General features: G+C 49.5%; 1 protein-coding gene across 3 annotated transcripts in view; it reads left to right on the top strand.

The window, feature by feature from the left end:
• Window positions 1–23,452, top strand: part of LOC138447675 (CD209 antigen-like protein C) — a 262,417-nt gene that overhangs the window by 170,890 nt on the left and 68,075 nt on the right. The gene's annotated exons all lie outside the window — the stretch shown is intronic.

The following is a 23,452-nucleotide window of genomic DNA, read 5'->3' as shown; positions in this document are numbered from 1 at the left end:
CGGTCTAGGAGGATTGAGTGATTGATTGTGTCAAACGCGGCGGATAGGTGAAGAAGGATTAGTGCGGCACATCCCGCGTAGTCTGCTGTCATTTTAAGGTCGTCCCAGATTGAGGTTAGGGTGGTTTCAGTTCTGTGATAGGCTCTGAAACCTGATTGTGCGGGGTCTAGGAGATTGTTGGCTTCGACAAAGGCATTTAGTTGGGAGTAGGCGGTTCGGTCAATGAGTTTGGCAAGGAACCTGGTGTTTGAGATGGGGCGGTAGTTTTTGGGCTCGAGAGGGTCGAGGGAAGGTTTTTTAATTAGAGGTTTGACAACCGTTTTGAATGCGTCGGGAAAGATACCGGAGGAAAGGGAGGCATTTATGATGGATCTTGCGTGTTCTCCTGCGCAGGTTGAAGCGAAAATTTCTTTCAGGGTTGTGGCTGGGCAAGGGTCTAGGGGAGAGCCAGATGGTTTGCGGACAGATAGAAGTTGAGAAATTGTTCTGGTAATATTGGACTAAAGGATTCAAATGTTGGTTGCGTAGTGGTTGCAGCTGGTCGGCAGGTCGGAATAGGGGGAGTATTGCCTGGTGGATGTAGGAGAGCTACTTTGGTGGCTACAGTATTTGTTCTTTCGAGAGCTGTGGTGTAAAAGTGGAGGGAGAGCGAGTCGCATAGTGATTGTGAGGGGGTCGGGACGGTCGTGATGCAAGCCGGGTTGGTGAATTCAGAGATGATTTTGTGGAGTTCTTTGCTCAGGTTTTTGCAGTTTAGGATTCGGGAGTTGTAGTGGCCTTTTTTTTTGCTTTCCGGTTTTCGGCCTTGTACTGATAAAGGTGTCGTGCCAAGGTGGCCCTGCTCTCTTGGGTTTTGTCTTTCTGCCATTTGCATTCTAGGTATTTATAGAGATGTTTAGTAATCTTCAACTCGGGAGTGAACCATTTGGGGAAGAGGCCACAATGCTTTGAGGGTTTGCAAGGGGGTGTGAGCCGCATAAGAGATGCGTTGAGCCATGAGTCAAAGGCGTCAGGGGTTAGTTGTTTATTGAGTTGGCAGGAGGGTGGTGGAGATTGGAGGAGCGTATCAGCTAGGTCCGGGACTATAGTTAGTTTTTTCCAGCATTTGCGTAGATTCGGAGGTTCGGATTCGAGTAGGGGAGGGGGGTTGGGTGAGCTAATGGCGAACGAGAGAATGAAGTGATCAGACCAGATGATGGGGGAGAAGGGGTTTAAATGAATACGGGTGTTGGAGCTGAAGATGGCATTAACAGTGTGTCCTTTATAGTGAGTCGGGCCATTTATGTGGGGTTGGAGGTTAATTGCGTCTAAACCGTCAACCAGAGAGTGTGTAATGGGGTTGGAGGGAATGTAGAGCCATAGGTTGAAGTCTCCAAGAAGTGTGAGGTTGGGGTTGTTTAGTTGAAGGGTGGCAATAGTGTCGCAGAGGTTGTTTGCGAATTCTCTATCGTAGCCAGGGGGCCTGTAGATTATTAGGAAGCTGTGTGAGAGCGACGGAGAGAGGGATAGTTTAACAAGGAGAGATTCGCAGGAAGGAATGGAAGGTTGGTTGTCGATGATTAAGGCGTGGAAGAGAGACTTGAAGACGAATGGAAAGTGGGATGAGGAAGTAGTCAGGGGGAAAGGCTTCATTAGCGATTGGGGCGAAGTCGTCAGAGAACCAAGTTTCAGTGATAACTAGGTCTGGTTTGTCAGAGGCGATGAGGTCAAAGATGCAATGTCTGTTTTTTGCTACGGATCGGGCATTAAATAGGATGCAGTTTACGTTGGAGGGTGAGGATGGTCTCGGAGCTGGAGCGGAAGGGGGTGGTGGCGGAGAGTGTGGAAGCTGGAGAGGGAGGGCGGTGGGGTGGGAGATGATCGATGGGGATAGCGGGCGAGCGGATGTATTGGCAGGCTTCGGCCGGGGTTGGGTGACTGCCTGTGTTATGATGATCCGGTCTGTCCCGGGCGATTTGAAGGTGGGGTCTGGGCGGTTAGGAGTTTCAGTTGCAGTTGATGAGAAATCGAGGGAGAGGGGTTTCAGGAAGGGTGAAGCCACGGGGGAAAGAGGTGAGTGGGGTAGTGAGGTGGTGGATCAAGACAAGGAAGGGGAAGAGTGCTGAGAGATTGAGGGGGATGAGGTACGTTTCCTCTTTAGTTTCTTTGTTGTGATTGGAGTTTGAGAGAGGGTAGGGGGGTCAGAGGGGGAGAGGGATGCGGCTTCGGTTCTTGCTAGGGCTAGGCGTGCAGTTTTTAGGGAGTGGAAAGGGTGCGGTTGGGGCGGGAAGGTGGTGGGGGTTTGAGGGCAGGGCGGGGGGTGGGTGCTTGCAGGGTGGGGTGTGCCAGGTATGATAGTGAGGGGAGCAGGCATGGTTAACGTTGGTTGGTCGGTGGTGGGGTTCAGGGGAGGAGTGGTCTTTGGGTGGCTGGCTCGCCATCGTGCCCCTCTGGCTTGGTGTTTGGAGAGGGGGATGGCAGGGAGTGCGAAAGAGGGTGGGGTGATTTTGGAGGGGAGGGACGGCAGATCGGGAAGTGGGGGCGGTCCACGGTGGTCATTTCCGACAAGCTCTGGTGGGATGGGTGCACTCATGTTTGGTACGATCTTTTAGGTGAATTTAGGAGGGCTTTCTAGTTGTAGTTCTAAATTCAGTGGGTGCACGCTTTCAGGTACACTTCCAGGTTCAAATTGCACAGAGATGCTACTAGACTACTAGGGACATTCTAAGTTCAACTGTACACAGAGATGATATTAGGTCTACTTCTAGGATCGATTTTGTATAGAGGGGATATTAGATTGTTAGGCTCAGTTCTAGATTCTAGATTCTACATTACACAGATATACTTTTAGGATTAATTAGGGTATTTAGGCACGCTTCTTAACTTCAATGATGTCGTGTACACTTCCAAGTTGAGCTAAGCGCAGAGAGACTGTTCTGGACACTGGTCAGTTGGGGACACCTCTAAATTCACAGAGAGGCTATTGGGCACACTTCTAAATGCCACTTTTCACAGAGAGGCTATTGGGCACACTTCTAAATGCAACCTTTCACAGAGAGGCTATTGGGCACACTTCTAAATTCACAGAGAGGCTATTGGGCACACTTCTAAATGCAACTTTTCACAGAGAGGCTATTGGGCACACTTCTAAATGCAACTTTTCCCAGAGAGGGTATTGGGCACACTTCTAAATTCACAGAGAGGCTATTGGGCACACTTCTAAAACAACTTTTCACAGAGAGGCTATTGGGTACACTTCTAAATGCAACTTTCCATGGAGAGGCTATTGGGCACACTTCTAAATGCAGCTTTCACAGAGAGGCTATTGGGCACACTTCTAAATGCAACTTCTACAGAGAGGCTATTGGGCCTGCTTCTAAATTCACAGAGAGGCTATTGGGCACACTTCTAAATGCAACTTTTCACAGAGAGGCTATTGGGCACACTTCTAAGTGCAACTTTTCCCAGAGAGGCTATTGGGCACGCTTCTAAATGCAACTTTTCCCAGAGAGGGTATTGGGCACACTTCTAAATTCACAGAGAGGCTATTGGGCACACTTCTAAAACAACTTTTCACAGAGAGACTATTGGGCACGCTTCTAAATTCACAGAGAGGCTATTGGGCACACTTCTAAATGCAACTTTTCACAGAGAGGCTATTGGGCACACTTCGAAATTCACAGAGAGGCTATTGGGCACACTTCTAGATTCACAGAGAGGCTATTGGGTATACTTCTAAATTCACAGATAGGCTATTGGGCACACTTCTAAATTCACAGAGAGGCTATTGGGCACACTTCTAAATGCAACTTTCACAGAGAGACTATTGGGCTCACTTCTAAATTCACAGAGAGGCTATTGGGCACACTTCTAAATGCAACTTTCACAGAGAGACTATTGGGCTCACTTCTAAATTCACAGAGAGGCTATTGGACACACTTCTAAATTCAACTTTTCCCAGAGAGGCTATTGGGGACACTTCTAATTCACAGAGAGGCTATTGGGGACACTTCTAAATTCACAGAGAGGCTATTGGGCACACTTCTAAATGGAACTTTCACAGAGAGGCTATTGGGCATGCTTCTAAATTCACAGAGAGGCTATTGGTCACACTTCTAAATGCAACTTTCACAGAGAGGCTATTGGGCACACTTCTAAATGCAACTTTCACAGAGAGACTATTGGGCACACTTCTAAATTCACAGAGAGGCTATTGGGCACACTTCTAAATGCGACTTTTCACAGAGAGGCTAATTGTGCACACTTCTAAATTCACAGAGAGGCTATTGGGAACACTTCTAAATGCAACTTTCCACAGAGAGGCTATTGGGCACACTTCTAAATGCAACTTTTCCCAGAGAGGCTATTGGGCACACTTCTAAATGCAACTTTTCCCAGAGAGGCTATTGGGGACACTTCTAAATTCACAGAGAGGCTATTGGGAACACTTCTAAATTCACAGAGAGGCTATTGGGCACACTTCTAAATGCAACTTTTCACAGAGAGGCTATTGGGCACACTTCTTAATGCAACTTTTCACAGAGAGGCTATTGGGCACACTTCTAAATGCAACTTTTCACAGAGAGGCTATTGGGCACACTTCTAAATTCACAGAGAGGCTATTGGGCACACTTCTAAATGCAACTTTTCACAGAGAGGCTATTGGGCACACTTCTAAATTCACAGAGAGGCTATTGGGCACACTTCTAAATGCAAGTTTTCACAGAGAGTCTATTGGGGACACTTCTAAATTCACAGAGAGGCTATTGGGCACACTTCTAAATGCAACTTTCACAGAGAGGCTATTGGGCACACTTCTAAATGCAACTTTCACAGAGAGGCTATTGGGGACACCTCTAAATTCACAGAGAGGCAATTGGGCACACTTCTAAATGCAACTTTTCACAGAGAGGCTATTGAGGACACTTCTAAATTCACAGAGAGGCAATTGCGTACACGTATGCATGCAACTTTACACAGAGAGGCTATTGGGCACACTTCTGAATGCAACTTTTCACAGAGAGGCAATTGGGCACACTTCTAAATGCAACTTTTCACACAGAAGCTATTGGGCACATTTCTAAATGCAGCTTTCACAGAGTGGCTATTGGGCACACTTCTAAATGCAACTTTCAAAGAGAGGATATTGGACACACTTCTAAATTCACAGAGAGGCTATTGGGGACACTTCTAAATTCACAGAGAGGCTATTGGACACACTTCTAAATTCACAGAGAGGCTATTGGGCACACTTCTAAATGCAACTTTCACAGAGAGGCTATTGGACAAACTTCTAAATTCACAGAGAGGCTATTGGGGACACTTCTAAATTCACAGAGAGGGTATTGGGGACACTTCTAAATGCAACTTTCACAGAGGGGCTATTGGGCACACTTGTAAATGCAACTTTTCACAGAGAGGCTATTGGGCACACTTCTAAATGCACCTTTCACAGAGATGCTATTGGGCACACTTCTAAATGCAACTTTTCACAGAGAGGCTATTGGGCACACTTCTAAATTCACAGAGAGGCTATTGGGCACACTTCTAAATGCAACTTTCCACAGAGAGGCTATTGGGCACACTTCTAAATTCACAAAGAGGCTCCAGCGGTGGTCCAAATGCATCGTCAGCAGGGCCCACTGTCTCCAATGCCAACATATAATCTATCTGTGGCTTTGGCAGCTCTGGACCCCAGTAGGAACTTATGGTTGAAGCGCCTGGAGATGTACTTCGCAGCACTACGGGAGGTGAATGTTCAGGTAATTAAGTGGATGACTCCTACGGGGCAGCAAAGGACTATCTGAAGGCTTATTTCATTCAACTGGTGAATGTGGATTACAAGAGGTTCGTAATGTGCGCAGCTAAGCAGAAGGACCACGAGTCGCTGGACTCTTTCCATGGCAGGCTTAGGTAGCTGGCGGCCAGATGTGCTTGGAACAATGAGGAGGAGATGGTGCGCAACCAGTTAATTCAAGGGTGTGCCTCTGGAAAGATGCTGCCACAGGTCCTGAGGTAACCAGGGATCACCCTGGTGCGGATTCTAGAACTGGGGTGATCCTATGAACTAGCGGACACAAGTGCTTCCAAGATGGATGAAGCCATGCAGATGGTGAATCTGGAGGTCGTCTGAGTGATAGGGTGCCAACAAGGCGTCAGGGTGGTACGGCAGGTAATGGGCTCTAGAAGAGACAGGGGACCTTAGATGCCAAATTATTGCACTCTGTGTGGATACGACCTCCCGCACACGCAGTCGAATGTCCTGCAAAAGAGTGTTTGGGATAGGTGGGGCAGTTGATCATTTTGCGCTCATGTGCAAGGCCCCGGGGCCTGTAGCCACACCAAGAGGCCCTGCCAAGGTGGGCATGTCTGCTCAGAGACGTTTTCTTAGGTTAGCCCAGGTGGATCAAGATGAGGACCTGCCGGACCATGGACCTGACCCAGAGGACGAAGAGGAGGACGCGTTCTTCATCTCCAGTCTCAGTGACCTAAGGGGCAAACAGAAGAGGCTTCCGAGATGTATGCCGTGTCTGTTGATGGATGTGAAATCCTGGTACTGATCGATATGAGGGCATCGTGAGTGTGATGGCCCTGGACCACTATGAGGCTTTTCCCAGGCCACCCGTCTTGGCCCGTGCGAAAGTGAGAATTTTCACCTTCAGAGGTACACAACCGTTGCCGCTCAAAGGGGTATTCGTCTCAAAAGTGAGTTATGGGCCGAACACCATCAAGGTGAGATTATTTGTCACTGATGTCAGCAAGGACAATCTGCTGAGTTGTGCTGTGGCAGAGGCCCTCAAGAGTGTCAGTTTTACATATAGGATCTACATGGAAGTCATTCACGAGGTGCTGCGGAAGTTCGAAAGTGTGTTTGTGGGTGTAGGAAAACTGGTGGGTGAGCCGGAGAAACTGCATATTGACGAATCCATCCACCCGGTGGCCCATAAGTACAAGAGGGTGAGGTTTCATCTTAGGGACCAGGTCAACAAGGAGATAGAATGCCTTGTGGAGATGGACATCATTGAGACAGTAGAGGGGCCGGCCCAATGGGTGTCCCCGATAGTGGTGGCACGGAAGCCTAAACAACCAAAGTCGGTTCAGATTTGTGTAGATATGCGCCTGCCCAACAAGGCCATCAAGCGAGAAATGCACCTCAAACCCACCCTGGATGACATCATTGCAGAACTACAAAGAGCACTTTTTTCCAAACTGGACCTGAGGGCGGGCTATCATCAGGTGGTCCTGCACCCTGTGTCTTGGTACATTACAACTTTCACAACTCATAAGGGCATATGCAGGTTTAAGCGACTCAGCTTTGCTGTATCATCGGCCGCTGAGGTTTTCCAGAACATTATACATGGAGTGCTGGCTGACATTTTGGGGTTCACCAGGTCTGAGACTGAACCTATGGAGAGGCTAGAGAAGACACTTGGGAGGATCAGGTTGCTGAGACTCACACAGCCCGAGGTACACTGGAGCTTGGGCAGCGCAGCTGAGCGTTTGGACGCTCTCCGTAGGAAGGACGGCGGCATTCCGCACAGACCAATTCGTTTAAAGGGTTGCTCTCAGCGAGCCGTGACGCAACAATAATTCGTCAGTGATATTTCACTGGGCAGTCCCCCTGCATCAACCGTCTAGCGATTCAGCCACATCAGAGCCCTTCACAGAAGCGGATTACACATGTGCCGTATGCTTCATTTTTTAAGAAGCGTGACTAGCAGGGATTGTGATTCTCTTCCCCCATCTGATAGTCCACTACATCGTGGGAAGCCTTACGACCTGCTTAAGAATCATCCATGCCCCTGAGTTTAAGGGAGCATGTGGTAATCCATGGTGAAACCAGGAGCCACATTGCGGACTCATTACCAATACAATATATACTATCTGGATTGTTGTGATATGTGTCCTCAGCAACACTACCTTGAGTGTTGATAATATACTAAGACTAGCATTGGTATAGACATATAGAATTGTATTTTGTGCTGCATTAGTTGAATTTGCACAACAGTGTTCTGTTTTGTTTTTTGACAGCCCCTGACGAATTTCCTTGAACATATATTTTTTTCACCCGTTACATTTTGGAAAGAAACATGTTGGTACGAATTGTATGTATGTGGATGTATGAGTGATGGAGAATTTGAATGGAGTGTCAGACTATGTTTACAAGCTCAATTTGCACAGCACATGACACTTTCATCTACACCACTGACCTTTAGGCCATTGTGACTGAATACTTTGTCCTTTTTTTGTTCAACTGTCTGAAACACACTTTGCACTGTTTTTTACTGATATTGCGTCGATTCATTTTATGGTGACCTTTTGGTATTGTTTAAAACTTTTATCTTTTATATGTTAATAAAATTGCTTAATTGTTGAAGTCTTACTCGTAGTGTGCTTCTGAATCTAATATAGTGGCAGCACTATCCGGCGATGTTGGCTCCTGGTGCCAACTATGGTCTTTACTGTGTAAACAGTTTCCAATAGCCCACCTAACCCTAATGTTTGTTGTAAAAGGTGCAGAACCTTAATGAGGGACGATTAGTAGTGGACAGTGCCACTCCCTCAGCTTCCTTTTTGTGTGTAAAGATGCTGAGACTCACCCTCCACAAGGTGAAATATGAATTCTTCAAGGAGAAGATTGCATTTTTTGGGTTAGTGTTTCAGCAGCGAGGCGTGTCGCCGGATCCCAGAAAGGTGAAGGGCATTAAGGAAGCAAAGCCCCTGAAGTCAGTCCCGGAAAGTGAGAGGTTTCCTCGATATGGTAACATACTGTGGGCGATTCATCAGAAATCTGGCGACGTTGTCCGAATTGTTGTGAAATCTGACGAAGAAAGGTACCGAATGGCAGTGGGGCCCATTGGAGCAGAGTGCATTAGAGGACATCAAGACAGCCCTCACGGCCGACAGCCCTATTGCATTTTTTCACCCAGCCATAGCATTTGAGATCGTGGTGGATGCAAGCCCTTTTGGACTTGGAGCTGTGCTGACCCATCAAAACCAAAAGGGTGAGGTGGAGCCTATGGCATTTACGAGCAGAGCCCTGACGGATACCGAGCAGCGGTATTCCCAGGTTGAATGCGAGGCACTGGCGGTGCTCTGTGGGTGCATGCATTTCAGGCTTTATGTGTTGGGGAGACCAGTGATGGTTGTGACCGACCATAAGCTGTTGCTGCAATCATGGCCGGATCATCATCAAGGCCACTGGCTCAGATTGAGCATTGGATTTGGCATTATTGGAGTACGACATCTGTTTGGTGTACCGGCCAGGGGTGAACAATGCCTCAGATTGCCTGTCCAGACATCCAGGGAAGTCTGAAGTGGAGTCTGGTAGAGGATGTTGAAGAATTTGTCAGGCTGGTGGTTGTGTCCAGCACTCCGAACTCCATGTCTGTACAAGAGCTGGCGGGTAGCTCTGCAGGAGACAAATGCTTCTGCTTACTTCGTGAGGCCCTCGCTGAAGGTGATTGGAAGTGGGCTCTGATGGGGCTCGACAAACGCACACAGGATGCAAAGGTAGGACTAGAGCAGCTGTGGAAAGTGAGGAACAAGCTGTCCTTTGCAGAGTCAGGGCTGCTATTGAGAGACCAGAGGATTGCCGTTGGTCACCAAAGTAATTAAACTGGCTCATCAGGGGTCGGCCAAGACCAAGTCACGCTCAAGGATGGAGGTGTGGTTCCCCAACTTGGAGCATCTGGTGAATGAGTTTGTGAGTTTGTGAAGAGTTGTGTGTAGTGTCAGGCTGAAGCTCCTGTGTGGAGAGAACCCCAAATTCAGTAGATGCCCAGGGGCCCTGGACCATGGGAGGTGGTACACATGGAGTTTGGATTTGTAGGGAGAGACGTACACTTCCTAGTGTTAATTGATGTACGGAGCAGGTATACAGACATGCAGTTCGAGGAATCTACCTTTTTTGAGAATATTGTGCCGATGGTGGAGAAGGTGTTTGCATCCGATGGATTTCTGCAAGAAGTGTGTACCGTTAATGGACTGCCGTTTCACGGAGATAGTTTTGCAGGCTTCTTGAAAGAGTGCAGAGTCAGGCACAGGAAGATATCTCCATTGTGGCCCAGAGCAAATGGAGAGGCAGAGCATTTTATGCGGACCCTGAACAAGGTGTTTAGGATCACTCATGGACAAGGGCAATCCCTGTATCGAGTGCTCTATTATTTCCCGAGGGAATACAAGGCCACTACACACTGCTCCACAGGAGTTGCCTCTGCAGAAGCTCTGTTCAGAAGGTGCCCATGTGTTTTGTTTTCCCAGACAGCGAGGTAGGGCACCGAGAGTGATCAATGAAGAGTAGATGGTCGAAGAACGTGTAATTAGAGAGAAAATATCAGGAGGAAACTGCAACCACCAGACATATCCCTGGGAGATGAGATGGTGGTCAGGAACAGGCACCTGGAAAGCAAGATCTCCCTACATAAGACCAAAAGCTGTTGGATGTGGTCGGAGTAAAGGGGTTAATGGTGACTGCATCTGATAGGAGGACGACGGTAACCCGGAACTCTAGTTTTTTCAGGAAGATAAGTGGCCAGAATACAGTGGACCCGAGCCCCGTGACGGGTGAGGCCAACCAAACGAATGATCCAGGGTGGAGTCATCAAGAGCCAACAGATCCTGGTCCCAGGTGTAGAAGAAGGGGAGCACAGGTAGGAGGCACCCCTAACGTGAATACAGGTGCCGTCCATCCCATTTGAAGGACTATGTGTTGGACGATTAATGTGCCGCCAGTGTTGCCAGTGAATGGTGCTGGTGCATCCGACATCCCATTTCTATTCATCCCTATGGGCCGAATGGGGATGGGAGTCCCTTATTGCCGCATCCGCGAATGGGAAATTACCAGGTTCACCAAACTCGGCAGGACCCGGTTCTTGCCCATTCGCGGGTGCCGGTAAAAATGCAACTCCGGAGTTGTAATGAGGCCCCATGTGTTTATACAGACGGCTTGGTGTCCGCCAAAGAGGTAGGAGGTAAACTAATTCAGGGCAGTGCCAGATAATCCCATCCTGCCGGCAAGAAGGGAGAGGAGTACGCTGTAGTCAAAAGTGTTGAATGCAGCAATAATGTTAAGATTAGGATGCATGAGTCACCCTTATCCATGATTTGGAGGGAATCATCCATCACCTGGATGGTGGCTGTATCGATGCTACACTTGGTGCGTAACCCTGAAGCTAAGGCATACAATAAGCAGTTTTACGGAGCAATTTGCTATGTAATTCTGTAGGTTTGCTAATTAAATTATCACTTGTGTAGCAAAGTTAGCTATTTAAATTACCCTGTTCAATGAAAGCACAGCTTTGCCTTCAGAGCTCTATCCACCCTCTTTTCTCTGTTCACTGCAAGCTCAAAGGGGCTAATGGAGAGAAAGTGCAGCAGTAATCATACCCTCCACTCATGTGCTAAAAGGCCTTCAAATAATTGCAAACCAGAAATAATCGGGCTAATATTGTTATTAAGCCAACTGTGTCCCATCAGCCAAAGGCCAGTATGTGTTAGTTATTTCTTTTAAAAAAGGCTTTCAATTCTGTTTCTAAAAATGTAATAGGTTACAAAATGCATAATTACAGTACTGCTACTGTAAAACACTGCATTGTCTCCATGCTTTACAATGAAACGAAAATAAATCTCAGTGTCAACTAGATTTCATTTTGTTGGGGAAGATGCATCATATTGACGAGTGAACACCTTTAAAAATGTACATGGCCATGAGGCCAAATGCTTTGATGGTAAACCTAGTCCTGTGGCCTGCTGGTTACATACAGCTTGCAACTGGTGCTCAACCCATGAGCTGATACCATACTCCTTGACATTCTATTTTACCATGTTTGGTTATACCCGCTACCCTGAAAGTGAGTTGGCCGCAAACTACAATATTCTGCCTAGTTTGCCCAGTTCTCTGCCTGCTATGCCATCCACTCTGCTTAGTCTTTTACATAATGAATACACAAAGCTTAGCTGATGTTTACTTAGAGTAGCGATCAATAGTTTCATCTAGTCTGTACATCTACAGATCTACTGCATTACCATTCACTGTACTAAACCTCCAGAGCTCGCTTTGCACTATGATTATGATTGTATTATATATTTGCACCTGAAGTAGAGAGAGCTGGCCAAACTGTTTTGAGAGCCTTTTAATCATATCTATTTATTTGTGTCCATTCATGCAGCTAACCTTTTTGCAGACACTCACACAGGGCTCGCAAAGTATTTTCACCCACGCGCATAGTCGAGTAGATTTTAAGAAGGGTCAGTACCATTTGCAGGTGATGTTGGAAACCTTTATTTAAACTTTACTTTGTTTGCTGTAAATGTCAAATAAACGTTTCACTGTGCATGGCTGGCCTCTGGGTGGCAGCAGTGTGCCAAACTAAAGTGGGTTTGTGGTGACATGCACCATTTTACAGAAAGAATTTGCAGGGCCTGACTTATCTCACTAATATCTTACTTCAGTGGTATACAAAACTGCTGTATTTTTGCTCATTTTATACCTTGGGTACAAGTATCTTCTGGTGGCATTAAAAACATTAGTACAAAATTCAAATGGGTTTGTTTGCTAATCAAGAAAAATGTAATTAGGAAACTCTGCTAATACATTTTAGAAAACTAATTTATGCCTTGTGAAGCTGTTCAATTCTGTTGCGCAGTGGTTTAGTAGCTACTTTTACAAGATTTTGCCAATAAACGGGAGGTTAATAATGGGCGATAGTTGGCCAGGCCATCTGGATTCAGGGTTGTTGTTTTCAAAAGAAGTCATATGAGACTGGGAATTACCTTTCTGGATAGGAGGCATTAATGAGGCTGAGGAGCGCATTGAGCGCCGGGCCTGTCAATTGTTTAATGATGCAGACTGTGATGTTATTGTCAAAGTAAGAAGTAAGTTTGAATGAATCAGTCGGTTTTAGGAGATCCGGGGGAGAGAGAGGAGAGAATTTAGTCCAAAGGGGCAGTGTGTGCGCTTGGCTTCAGAAGGTGCTAATGCTGTGAGAGGTTGATAAGATGGTCTCTTGAATTTTGTCCATATTTTTTATAAATGTGTTGATTTAGTTTGGTGTGGGTTTGATACAATGCTTTAGTACTTCAAAGATGGATTTACTGCTGTTCAAGCCTGCCACAATGGTGGTGGAGAAGTAAGATGCTTCTCCAGCATGGGGTCTGGCATGGATTCACATGCTCATGAATATTCCCCGTCGTCAGGCTGGGAATCCTCGGTAAAGAAAAAACCTGTATCAGTTTCGTTTCTGATCTGTCTTTCGTAGTAGTAACCAATCACTGGTCTCTGCGTCATACTGACCACAGCCAATGACTGCCCTCTACCTAAGCCCCGCCTCTGGCAGCCATCTTCAGATTTTTACCGCACGTTCATGTGTTGGGATCCTCGTGCTATTGCTCTCGAGCGTTAGTGCTATTTTTCACGTTTTTTCTCAAAAAACTTCGTTTTTTCTGTCAAAAGAGCCTCAAGCTCCACCGACTCTCCATCCGATCAACGAGGACCCGTGTCGGATTTGTCTACGCCCCTCAAGGGTGACGATTCGTCGAGCTACGCTTTTGGAGGATTCCAGAAGTTTCTCAGGCCCATCTCGGTCATGGCCCAGGAGAAGGGAAGCTCGACGCCCGGAAAGCTGTTCAGGGTCTGCCCTGGATGCCAGCTACAGAATGTCTTTAAGGAAGACGAACACTCCTTTTGTCTTTACTGCCTACATGAGGACAAGACGCACATGGAGAAGGACTGTATGTTTTGCGGCAACATGTCGGAGCGGACCATGAAGGACCGCCATCAACGTCTCGCCAACTGTCTGGAAGGGAAGAGCCCGTCCGGCGAGAAAAGGAGGAAGAAATCCGAGCGGTCTTCTAAGACCTTTGAGGACGCCCCGGCGACGGGGGTCCAACACAAGGCCAAGCACCGCGAGTCCGCTGGCACCGGGAGCGCCGAACGGTTGGGCTCTACGGGCGCCAGGCAGGGCGCACCCTCCCCGGCACCATCAACCACGAGCCAACGCTCTGGGTCGGGTAAGAGGAAGGCCGAGCACCCGGCGAAGCTCCTGGAGAGGCCCCGGTCGAGCTCTAAGGCGGAGGGGGAGCGAGGCAGTGTCCCCCCTCAAGGAGAAGGCGGTGAGCGCACCTAAGGTGGTGAAAGCCTTAATCCATCCGGCCAAGGCCTCTATCGAGACAGTCGCGGCAGCCCTGGCTCAGCCTGTGGAGGCTACACCAGTGGTGGCGACCTCGGGGCTCAGAGTCTCCCTGTCACCGCGGAGGGAGTCCTCTTTTATGCCCATCGACAGGACCCCTGTGAAACCTCCGACGGAGAAGAAAAAGGGGGGGCAGGAGGTCGTTGTGGATTCGGCCTCAACCTCTGAGGAAGAACTGGTCGAGGTCTTAAGCCACGGCGTTGGCGTGGAAGAAGACCAGCCCGTCGGGAGGGATCCCGACACAGGAGACGACGACATCGTCGAGGGTACCGACGGGGCCCCTGACCGCCCGTCGGACTCCCCTCTACCAGCGCCGCAAGACAACTCGGCGGCCATTTTGTTGGCTATACAGTCCTTATGCTCAGAGATAAGGACTAGACTGCCGTTGCCAGTGGAGATCCCGTCGCCCGTCGGGGGACCCGGAACCAGGCCCTTCGGGCAGCCCCCCTCCTAAGAAAAGAAGGATTCACCCTCCACCTCCTTTTCAGCCGTCGCGCCCCGTTCAGCCCTCCAGCCCTCCTCCCCGTCCACGACTCGAGGGGATGACACGGGGACTGACACGGCCGCGACGGGTACGGACGACGAGGTGTACGACGAGGATCTGCCGTCGTCACCTCCCACCTGGGCTTCCCCGCCCGACGAGATTGGATCTTTTCACTCCATGATCGCCAGGGCGTCCGAGCTCTTCCAGCTCTGCCCTGAGGAGAAGAAGAAGGAAGGTTTCCTTTATCAGCGGCGCGAGGCCAAGAGGAAGACGGTCCTCTCGGTACCTCTGCTGGACGATATTTGGGATGAGGGCCTTGCCCTCCTCAAGAACCCATCCACGACGCCGGCTAGAAGAGACCGGTACGAGAAGAAGTACCGGGTCCCGGACGCGGCCCCCTTGTGCCTCCGGGCACAGCCTACCCCGGACTCCGTCGTCTCCGCGGCAGCCAGGAAGAAAGCGGGGGGGGGGGTGCGGCCTCCACGTCGACTTCCCCGCCGGACGGCGAGGGAAAGAAATTGGACACGATGGGGCGCAGGGTCATCTCGTCTGCAGCGACGACGATTAAGGCGGCCAACGCCTTGGCTATCGTACGACAGGGAGCTGTGGTACAAACTGGCTCCCCTACTGGACTTCCTACTGGACGATAAGAGGGCGGATGCCCTGGAGATCTTGCAGGAAGGTGAGGTGGCGTCGGACCACGCCATCACGATTGCGACGGACATCGCCGACACTGGATTTCGCCAGTTGGGCAACGGCGTGTGCCTTAGGCGGCGTGGATGGCTCAGGGCTACTGACTTCCGTCAAGATGTACAGACCAGAGTCCTGGACATGCCGTTCGATGGAAACAACCTGTTTGGGAAAACAGTGGACGATTCCCTTCAAGCCATTAAAGCGGACACGGAGACGGCCCGGGCTCTCGGGGCTCTCCAGCAACGGCGGCCGCCCTTTCGGAGCGGCGGAGGCAAGGGTGCCTCCAAAGGTTCCGGCGGCGGATTTTCCACCTACCGTCAAGCGGCCCGTTCGTCGTCTCAAGAAGCTTACAGGGGACGAGGCAAGTCAGGCGGACCCCGCCGTCGTCGCCAAGGAGGTCAAGGCGGCAAAGCCTTGTCTAAGCAGGATTGAACCGGCCATGGGGTCGGGCCCCCACCGAAGCACCCCGGTGGGAGGCCGGCTGGCGAGCTTCGTCAGCGTGTGGGAGTCCATCTCCACCGACCGTTGGGTGCTGGACGCCCTGGCCCATGGCCACGCACTCGAGTTTCAAAGAAGGTGCCCGCGCGTCCCCCCTGTGGCCAGGAAAGAGCTTCACGTCCCTCAGCTTCTCCGGGAGGTAAAGGCGATGCTCAGGAAGGGCGCCATCGAACTTGTCCCAAAGAGGCTTCGGGGCTCCGGAGTTTACTCAAGATACTTCCTCGTGAAGAAGAAGACGGGAGGATGGCGCCCCATCCTAGACCTACGACGGCTGAACAAGTTCATCAAGGCGCAGAAGTTCCGGATGGTCACCCTCCAGCACGTCCTGGGTCAGCTGGAGGAGGACGACTTCCTGTCGTCGTTGGATTTGGAGGATGCCTACTTGCATATTCCCATCCTAAAGGGGCACCGAAAATTTCTCAGGTTCGTGGTCCAAGGGCGTCACTATCAGTTCAGAGCCCTTCCCTTCGGTCTGCGGTCGGCACCCAGGGTGTTCACCAAGTGCCTTGCACCAGTGGCGGCACAGCTGCGCCGAGAGGGGATCCACGTCTACCCCTACCTGGACGACTGGCTCATCCGAGCCAAGACGAGGGAGCTCGCCGTGGAGCACACAGCAAGGACCGTCCAACTTCTCACGGACCTGGGATTCTCCGTGAACTACGCCAAGTTCCACCTGGTACCCGCGCAAGACGCACTGTTTCTGGGAGCGAAGCTCGACACAGTGTCCCTTCTGGCCTCCCCGTCGGAGGAAAGGACCAGGGCCATCCTGGGCAAGGTACAGCGGATGTTGGTTGCCGACGCGGCCAAGGTGAGGTCCATCAAGTCCCTCCTCGGAATGATGTCTTCTTGCATCTACCTCATTCCCATGTGCAGGCTCCGGATGCGCCCGTTGCAGGAGTTCCTGGACGCGCGCTGGATCCAAACGACGGGCAACTTCGAGGAGAGGATCACACTCGACGAGAGTTTCCGACGAGCGATCCGGTGGTGGGGCACCCGCGCGCATCTGACGGCGGGCATGGACTTCCAGAACCCAGGCCACCAGGAGACAGTGACCACGGATGCCTCCCTGGAAGGGTGGGGAGCGCACACCGGAAATCTGCACGCGAGAGGCCTTTGGCTCCCGACGGAGAAGTCCCTCCATATCAACGTCCTGGGGCTCCGTGCAGTGTTTTGGGCCCTCAGGTCCTTCCTTCCGTCCCTCAAGGGCAAGGTGGTGAGGATCTTCACCGACAACACCACCACCATGTTTTACATCAGGAAACAGGGCGGAACCAGGTCCCCAGCACTGTCCAAGGAGGCGCAGGACCTGTGGCATTGGGCCGTCGCCCAAAGGATGTTTCTGGTGCCGTTTCATCTGGCAGGGATAAAAAACACCATCGCTGACTCACTCAGCAGGGAGCTGCGCTCGAGCCACGAGTGGGAACTACGGCAGGATCTAGTGGATCGCCTCTTCCGACGGTGGGGCACACCCCAGATCGACCTGTTCGGACGGTGACGAACTCCAAGTGCCGGAGGTTCGCCAGCAGGTTTCCCCAGCCGAGGAGCATGGGCAATGCTTTCTCGTTCCCCTGGGAAGGCCTGTTCCTATACGCGTTCCCTCCTCTGCCACTGCTGATCCGGCTCATCAACCAGCTCAAGAGGTCACGGTGCAGGATGATCCTCGTCGCACCTGCGTGGCCGAGGCAGATATGGTTCCCGGACCTTCTGGAATTGTCAGCGTCCCCGTCAATCAAGCTGCCAGTGGACGCGGATCTGCTCTCCAGGGAAGGAGGCACCATCCTCCACCACGACCCGAAGTCGCTGAACCTGCAGGCCTGGCTCCTGCAGCGCTAGAGTTTGGAGGATACGACATACCGGCCGACTGCAGAGAGGTTCTTGCAAAGGCCAGGGCGTCCTCGACTCTTAAATGCTACGGACACAAATGGAAGAGGTTCTCTGTCTGGTGCCACGCACAGAAGATTAACCCTCTAAGGATTACGGCTCCCCAAGTGCTGCCGTACCTGTTGACGCTGGCCAAGGCTGGACTGGCACACGCGTCCATCAAGATTCATCTTGCTGCGATCTCCCGATACACCAGAACCACGGGGCGGACGTCCTTGTGGTCTCATCGTCTGGTGAAAGAGTTCATGAAGGGACTGTTCAGATCGTTCCCGCCGGTGAAGGCTCCGGCCCCGGCTTGGGAGCTCAACCTGGCGCTGACCAAGCTCATGGGACCTCCGTTCGAGCCTCTGCACTCGGCCCCGTTGAAGTTTCTGTCGTGGAAAACAGCGTTTCTTGTGGCCATCACCTCCGCACGACGAGTGGGAGAGATCCAGGCCCTATCTTGCAAGCCGCCATACTTGACTTTTCACGACACGAGGGTGGTGCTCAGGACGCACCCCTCCTTCATGCCCAAGGTGCCGTCGGACTTCCACCTCAACGAACCCTTGGTGTTGCCTGTGTTTTTCCCGTCGCCTTCGTCGCCGGCTGAGAGGACTTTGCACTCGCTGGATGTGGCTAGAGCGCTGAAGTTCTACGTGGACCACACGAAGTGTTTTCGGAAGACGTCACAACTCTTTGTGAACTTTGGATCTGTCAATCAGGGGAAGGCTCTCTCGAAGGCTTCCATTTCCAGATGGCTCTCCGGCTGTATCATGTACTGTCATCGGTTGGCAAACCGACCGCTGCCTGGCCGTCCGAGAGCCCATTCCATTTCAGGGCTGCTACGTGGAGGTCGACGCACACCTTCACGAAATTCTACTGCGTCGATCGGGATTCCAGGGAGGAGTCCAGGGTCGGCAAGCAGTGCTGCGCAACCTGTTCGCCTGAGGTGAGCCTGGTGAGGAGGTAAGATTGCTTGATGTTGAGTTTGATGTAATGCTTAATGTTGAGCCTTTGCCACCTCCCGTGGTTGTGCATGTGTGTACTGCTATGTATTCTTTATTCATGAGCATGTGAATCCATGCCAGACCCCATGCTGGAGAAGGAACAAGTTACTTACCTGTAACTGTTGTTCTCCAGCATGGGTCTGGCATGGATTCACATGCGAACCCTCCCGCCTACCCCTCTGCGGCTCTTCACTTGGTCATACTGCCACTTCACGTGCTTCCAAATCTGAAGATGGCTGCCAGAGGCGGGGCTTAGGTAGAGGGCAGTCATTGGCTGTGTTCAGTATGACGCAGAGACCAGTGATTGGTTACTACTACGAAAGACAGATCAGAAACGAAACTGATACTGGTTTTTTCTTTACCGAGGATTCCCAGCCTGACGACGGGGAATATTCATGAGCATGTGAATCCATGCCAGACCCATGCTGGAGAACAACAGTTACAGGTAAGTAACTTGTTCCTTTGGCCTCGGTAATCAGAATCCTACAGGTATTGTGCAGAGATATGAGGTTGGTGAGGTCATTTTTTTTCTAAGACTCTGTTTGCGCATTCATTGGAGGCAAATTCAGGGGAGTACCAAGGGGCAGCTGGTTTGGTCTTTGTGCATCTGATTTATAGGAGGGCATGAGTGCACCAGGTTCATAGCCGAGTTGTTGAATAATTCTAGGAGGCCAGAGGAATTCCCTTTGGTGGGACTGACTGCAAAGTTTGCTTCTAGCGCAATGATCGGGAAGGTTTTGAATGAGAGGCGCTGAGTGAGATGGCATTTAGCCTGATCTTTGTAGGCTGTAGTTGAGTGGGTGACCAATAGTGGGATGGTGGCATGGTCAGACCAGTCAAGTGGGATAGGGTCTGCACAGGTGATGAGGGTAGATGATGTGAAGACTAAGTCTAGGGTGTTGCCATTTGTAATGCATGGGGGAGCGCACAATATGCTTAAGGGCCATGGAACTGGTCAGTGCAAAAAGCGTGCTTCAAGTTTCAAGTGTGGTTTTCAGCCTGTGACTCAGGGACGTTAAAATCTCTGAGAAAGACATTATTTTAGTATGCTAATTTGGCAGAGGCAAGTACGTTGGAGATGTCGACAATGAAAGAGTCACTCGGGTGAGGTGGTCTGTAGATGAGGTGGAAGGTGATGTATTCCTTGTACGATAAGGGAAACTGACAGGTGAGTGATTCATACAAACCTTTGGTGGACATGTTGAGACTATGGGCACAAAGATTTCCACCCCAAGGTTGACGAGCATAGCCGCAAATCTTAGATGGAAAAACTCGGAGGCCGACTGCATGTCCAGATCATCAGAATCTAATCGGAATAATATCACATTTCTACATGCTGTGTGTATAGTAGCATCCTGGGTAGACTTAAGAGACAAGGAGTACCTAGAGATGAGTGATCAACACTGACTGTCAGAATCGGCCAAAGATTAGACCATAGCAACGATGGCAAGATGGACAAGGAACAGCTGGCCAGATGAAAAGGCAGTCTTGGAAGGCACGCAACCATATTGGAATGTGGCAGAATAAATAACTGAGGAGAATGGCTTGTTGTTAAGGAATGACATGGTGTCCCCCCGTCCCCCCCGAGTTAATACTATACTGGATGGGGCTCACTCAGAGCATCTAGAGAACAACATGACAAGACACAGAATACGAGAATCCTATGAGTGGCCTAACATTGACCAGGATATAAAGAATATGCTGCAGCAGTTTCACAAATGCCTAAATGGAGACAAGCATCTGAAGGTGAGACTAGCACCTCTCGTACACACAGACATACTACAAGGAGTAAGGGAAAGGTTAGGTTTGGATTTTATAGGTCCATTAGAAGCCATGAACGCTGAGCACAGGTATAATGTGGTGAAAGTGGACTATGTGGGCGGAGACTGTTCATACATGACATCACTACAAGGACTGTGATAGAAATATTGCCATCGTTTTGACAAAGGAACGAATAATAGACAATGGTGTCCAGCTGATTTCTAGATTCCTGGAAAAGAACACTATAAAGAAAATCAAGGCAGCTTCTTCCACAGACTAACAGACCAGATGAAAGGATAGATTCATAAAGGGAGCTATCCAACTTGCCATGGCATCAGGCGTGAAGCTCCATGACAGTCTTGGAAGCAGTAGCAGCCCACAGATTAACACCTGATGCCACCAACATGATATCGCCTTTCCATATGCTGAGAGGTAGGAAAGCAGCATTCATGGCTTTCCAGTCTGAGAGCGGATGAGATAATCGATATGGAAGAGGTGGTGTGGAGGATCAGGAAAAGCAAAGATCAAATGAAGAGGTGGTATGATAGTCGCAGAGTAGTACAGCGAAGAAAAGTTAAAGACAAACATATAGTAAGAATCAAATTACCACACAAGGATAGGATAACAGGGTCTCACTGCAGTCATCCTCTCAAGATTGTGAAGAGGTGCATGAACCATGTGTGCACATCAGATAGAAAAAAATGGAACCTAGAGAGAGTATCTGTATTTGCAAAGGGTGTCCTGAAAAAGAAAGGTGAAACATACCTGTGTAACGGCAGTGGAGATGGAGGATCTGAAGTCATGAAGGAAGAATGGAGAAGTGAATTTTTAAGGATATTGACAGGCACTCCATGACCACATGCTCTGGAAGATTGCATATGCTTAATTCGATTCTCTATGTATTCCAAATCAAAATTTAGTTTCAAAGACACTAGTTTGCGATTCCAATTATGGGGACTCAATTTAGTAGGTGATGCTTATACTCTTCAGAAATATGATATTCAGATACATTCTGAATTTGGATTAGTCAGACATGATTCGTGATTCATGTCTACCCTATTTATATAGAAAGGTTCACTCTGCGGTAAACCAGATCAACCCAATAAATGCAAGCATCTGGTAAGCTGTATATATCAAGCATTTTATGGCTTTCCTTCAGCAGGGACTTTAAGTCACCTGCCATAAGGAACTTTTGAGTCATACATTTGGCCATTCTTGCACTTGGGTGGAGAATCCTCTGGGTCCAGATGGTTTGCCAAGAATTATAATTGAAGAGGAACCACAACTCTGGGTCTCTACTTTTAGTCCATTGTTAAAGAATTTGGTGAAAACTGTGACTGTATCTCCAATGTTACTCCTGATTTTTAAAAGAGCTAGTAAGCTCTTCAATGCTAAGAGCAAAACATTCAGCTATGCCCCAACGCTTTCAGAAATCAAGACTTTAAACCATGTATGTACATGAGTACTCTGATTGGTAAATCACAAAAGTGGTGTGCGGTAAACCATAATTGGAATGGGCCATCTTTTATTTCCTCTACTGTAACGGGGTACGGTGTCATGATATGTTGCTTATGTGTTAATGAGTTGCAGCCCCCTTACTCATCGGAGAAGCACTGATTTGAAAAGTATATATTAGAAATAAGCAAAGAGTATGACATCTCTGTAACCCAAGACCCCTGTTAAGGTATTTGGGTCGAGGAAGCACATGAACATTGGATACCCTATTTATTTCCTGCGGATCGCTGGAAACCATTTGGGTAATTCCGGCGGTATACCGGGGAATTACCGTACCGTCTCCGCCACTCGATATCCCGTCATTACTGGGATATTACGAGCGGCGGAGACGCTGATAACTCCCCATTCCAGGGAATCTGATAGGACTCCATGGTATGGGGTTGCCTGAATCACTAGCACCGTTAGCACTAGGCCTGCCGGTAAATCAGGACCCTACCAACAGATAAATGCCCGAATCACAGGTCAGATCAGAGCCCCTACCGGCAGACTTGGGGCTGGCTTGTCCAGAAAGGTGCTGGCATACGTTGTTATCGGAACTTTATACCCAGACCGGCCAACTTGTAATGAGGCCCATGAGCACAACCATTCACAAGGAGGACCTTCGCTGCAGCAATGCCCGTTGTGAAGGCAGGATTCACTAGCTACAAAGCATTGCAAGGAAAATGCCTGTTCATTAATTAAAAGATATTTTCACTTGTCTAATAATCCACCATTCACAAATGGGAACTGTGTGTTTACTCCTTTAGACGTCCTTTTACTCTCAACTTTCCAAATTCTTAACCCCAGTCCTGGTCGCACGTATACCGAGAAAACTGTATTGTTGTATATGGCTGCAAGGTTGTGTTTCAGGATGGGTTGCCTGGTGCTCCCACCTACCAAGCTATCAAAAACAAAAGCTGCAGTCCTACTCAAAACCACACAAGATTTAAAGTAGGGCTACTCAGCATCAGAAAGAGGAATGTAGACGCCCATAGTTCTTTTGGCCTGCAGTGCGATGCTGGGACCTCGCCCTACCGCAAAAGACCACTTGCAGAGCTCCCCTCCCCAACCCGAGTCATGCTTGGCCAGTGATCACTTCAACAAACCGCGCTGTGGATTTAATTTCTATCATAGCTTAATAGCTACACACAGTTATTTGAAACCATCCACTAGCTAAAATAATTAAATAATAACAGTTCTCAATACTTGGCTCCACCTGAACTTATGGACCAGCCATTAGGAAAAATATTTGTAGGTATAGCCTGGGCAAAGTAGGAGCTGTTATGAAATCCATGGAACTAGGAGACTGTTAATGTCACTGCCCCAGCAGTGAGCATGATCTGTCCCCTACAGAGATAAGCACGCACCCGTGGATCCGTTCCGAGTAGCGTTAGGCACAAGAGGGCCTCATTACAAGTTGGGGTTCTAATGCAGTGGTAATTCCATTACTGCATATTACCGCACTGCCCAACTCCAGGTTTGGAGGT

This window comes from Ambystoma mexicanum, chromosome 3q (assembly GCF_040938575.1).
Source record: "Ambystoma mexicanum isolate Mex_15411 chromosome 3q, UKY_AmexF1_1, whole genome shotgun sequence".
NCBI lineage: Eukaryota > Metazoa > Chordata > Amphibia > Caudata > Ambystomatidae > Ambystoma > Ambystoma mexicanum.
The sequence above is the reverse complement of the archived record's forward strand: the minus strand, read 5'-3'. Positions and strand labels throughout refer to the sequence as shown.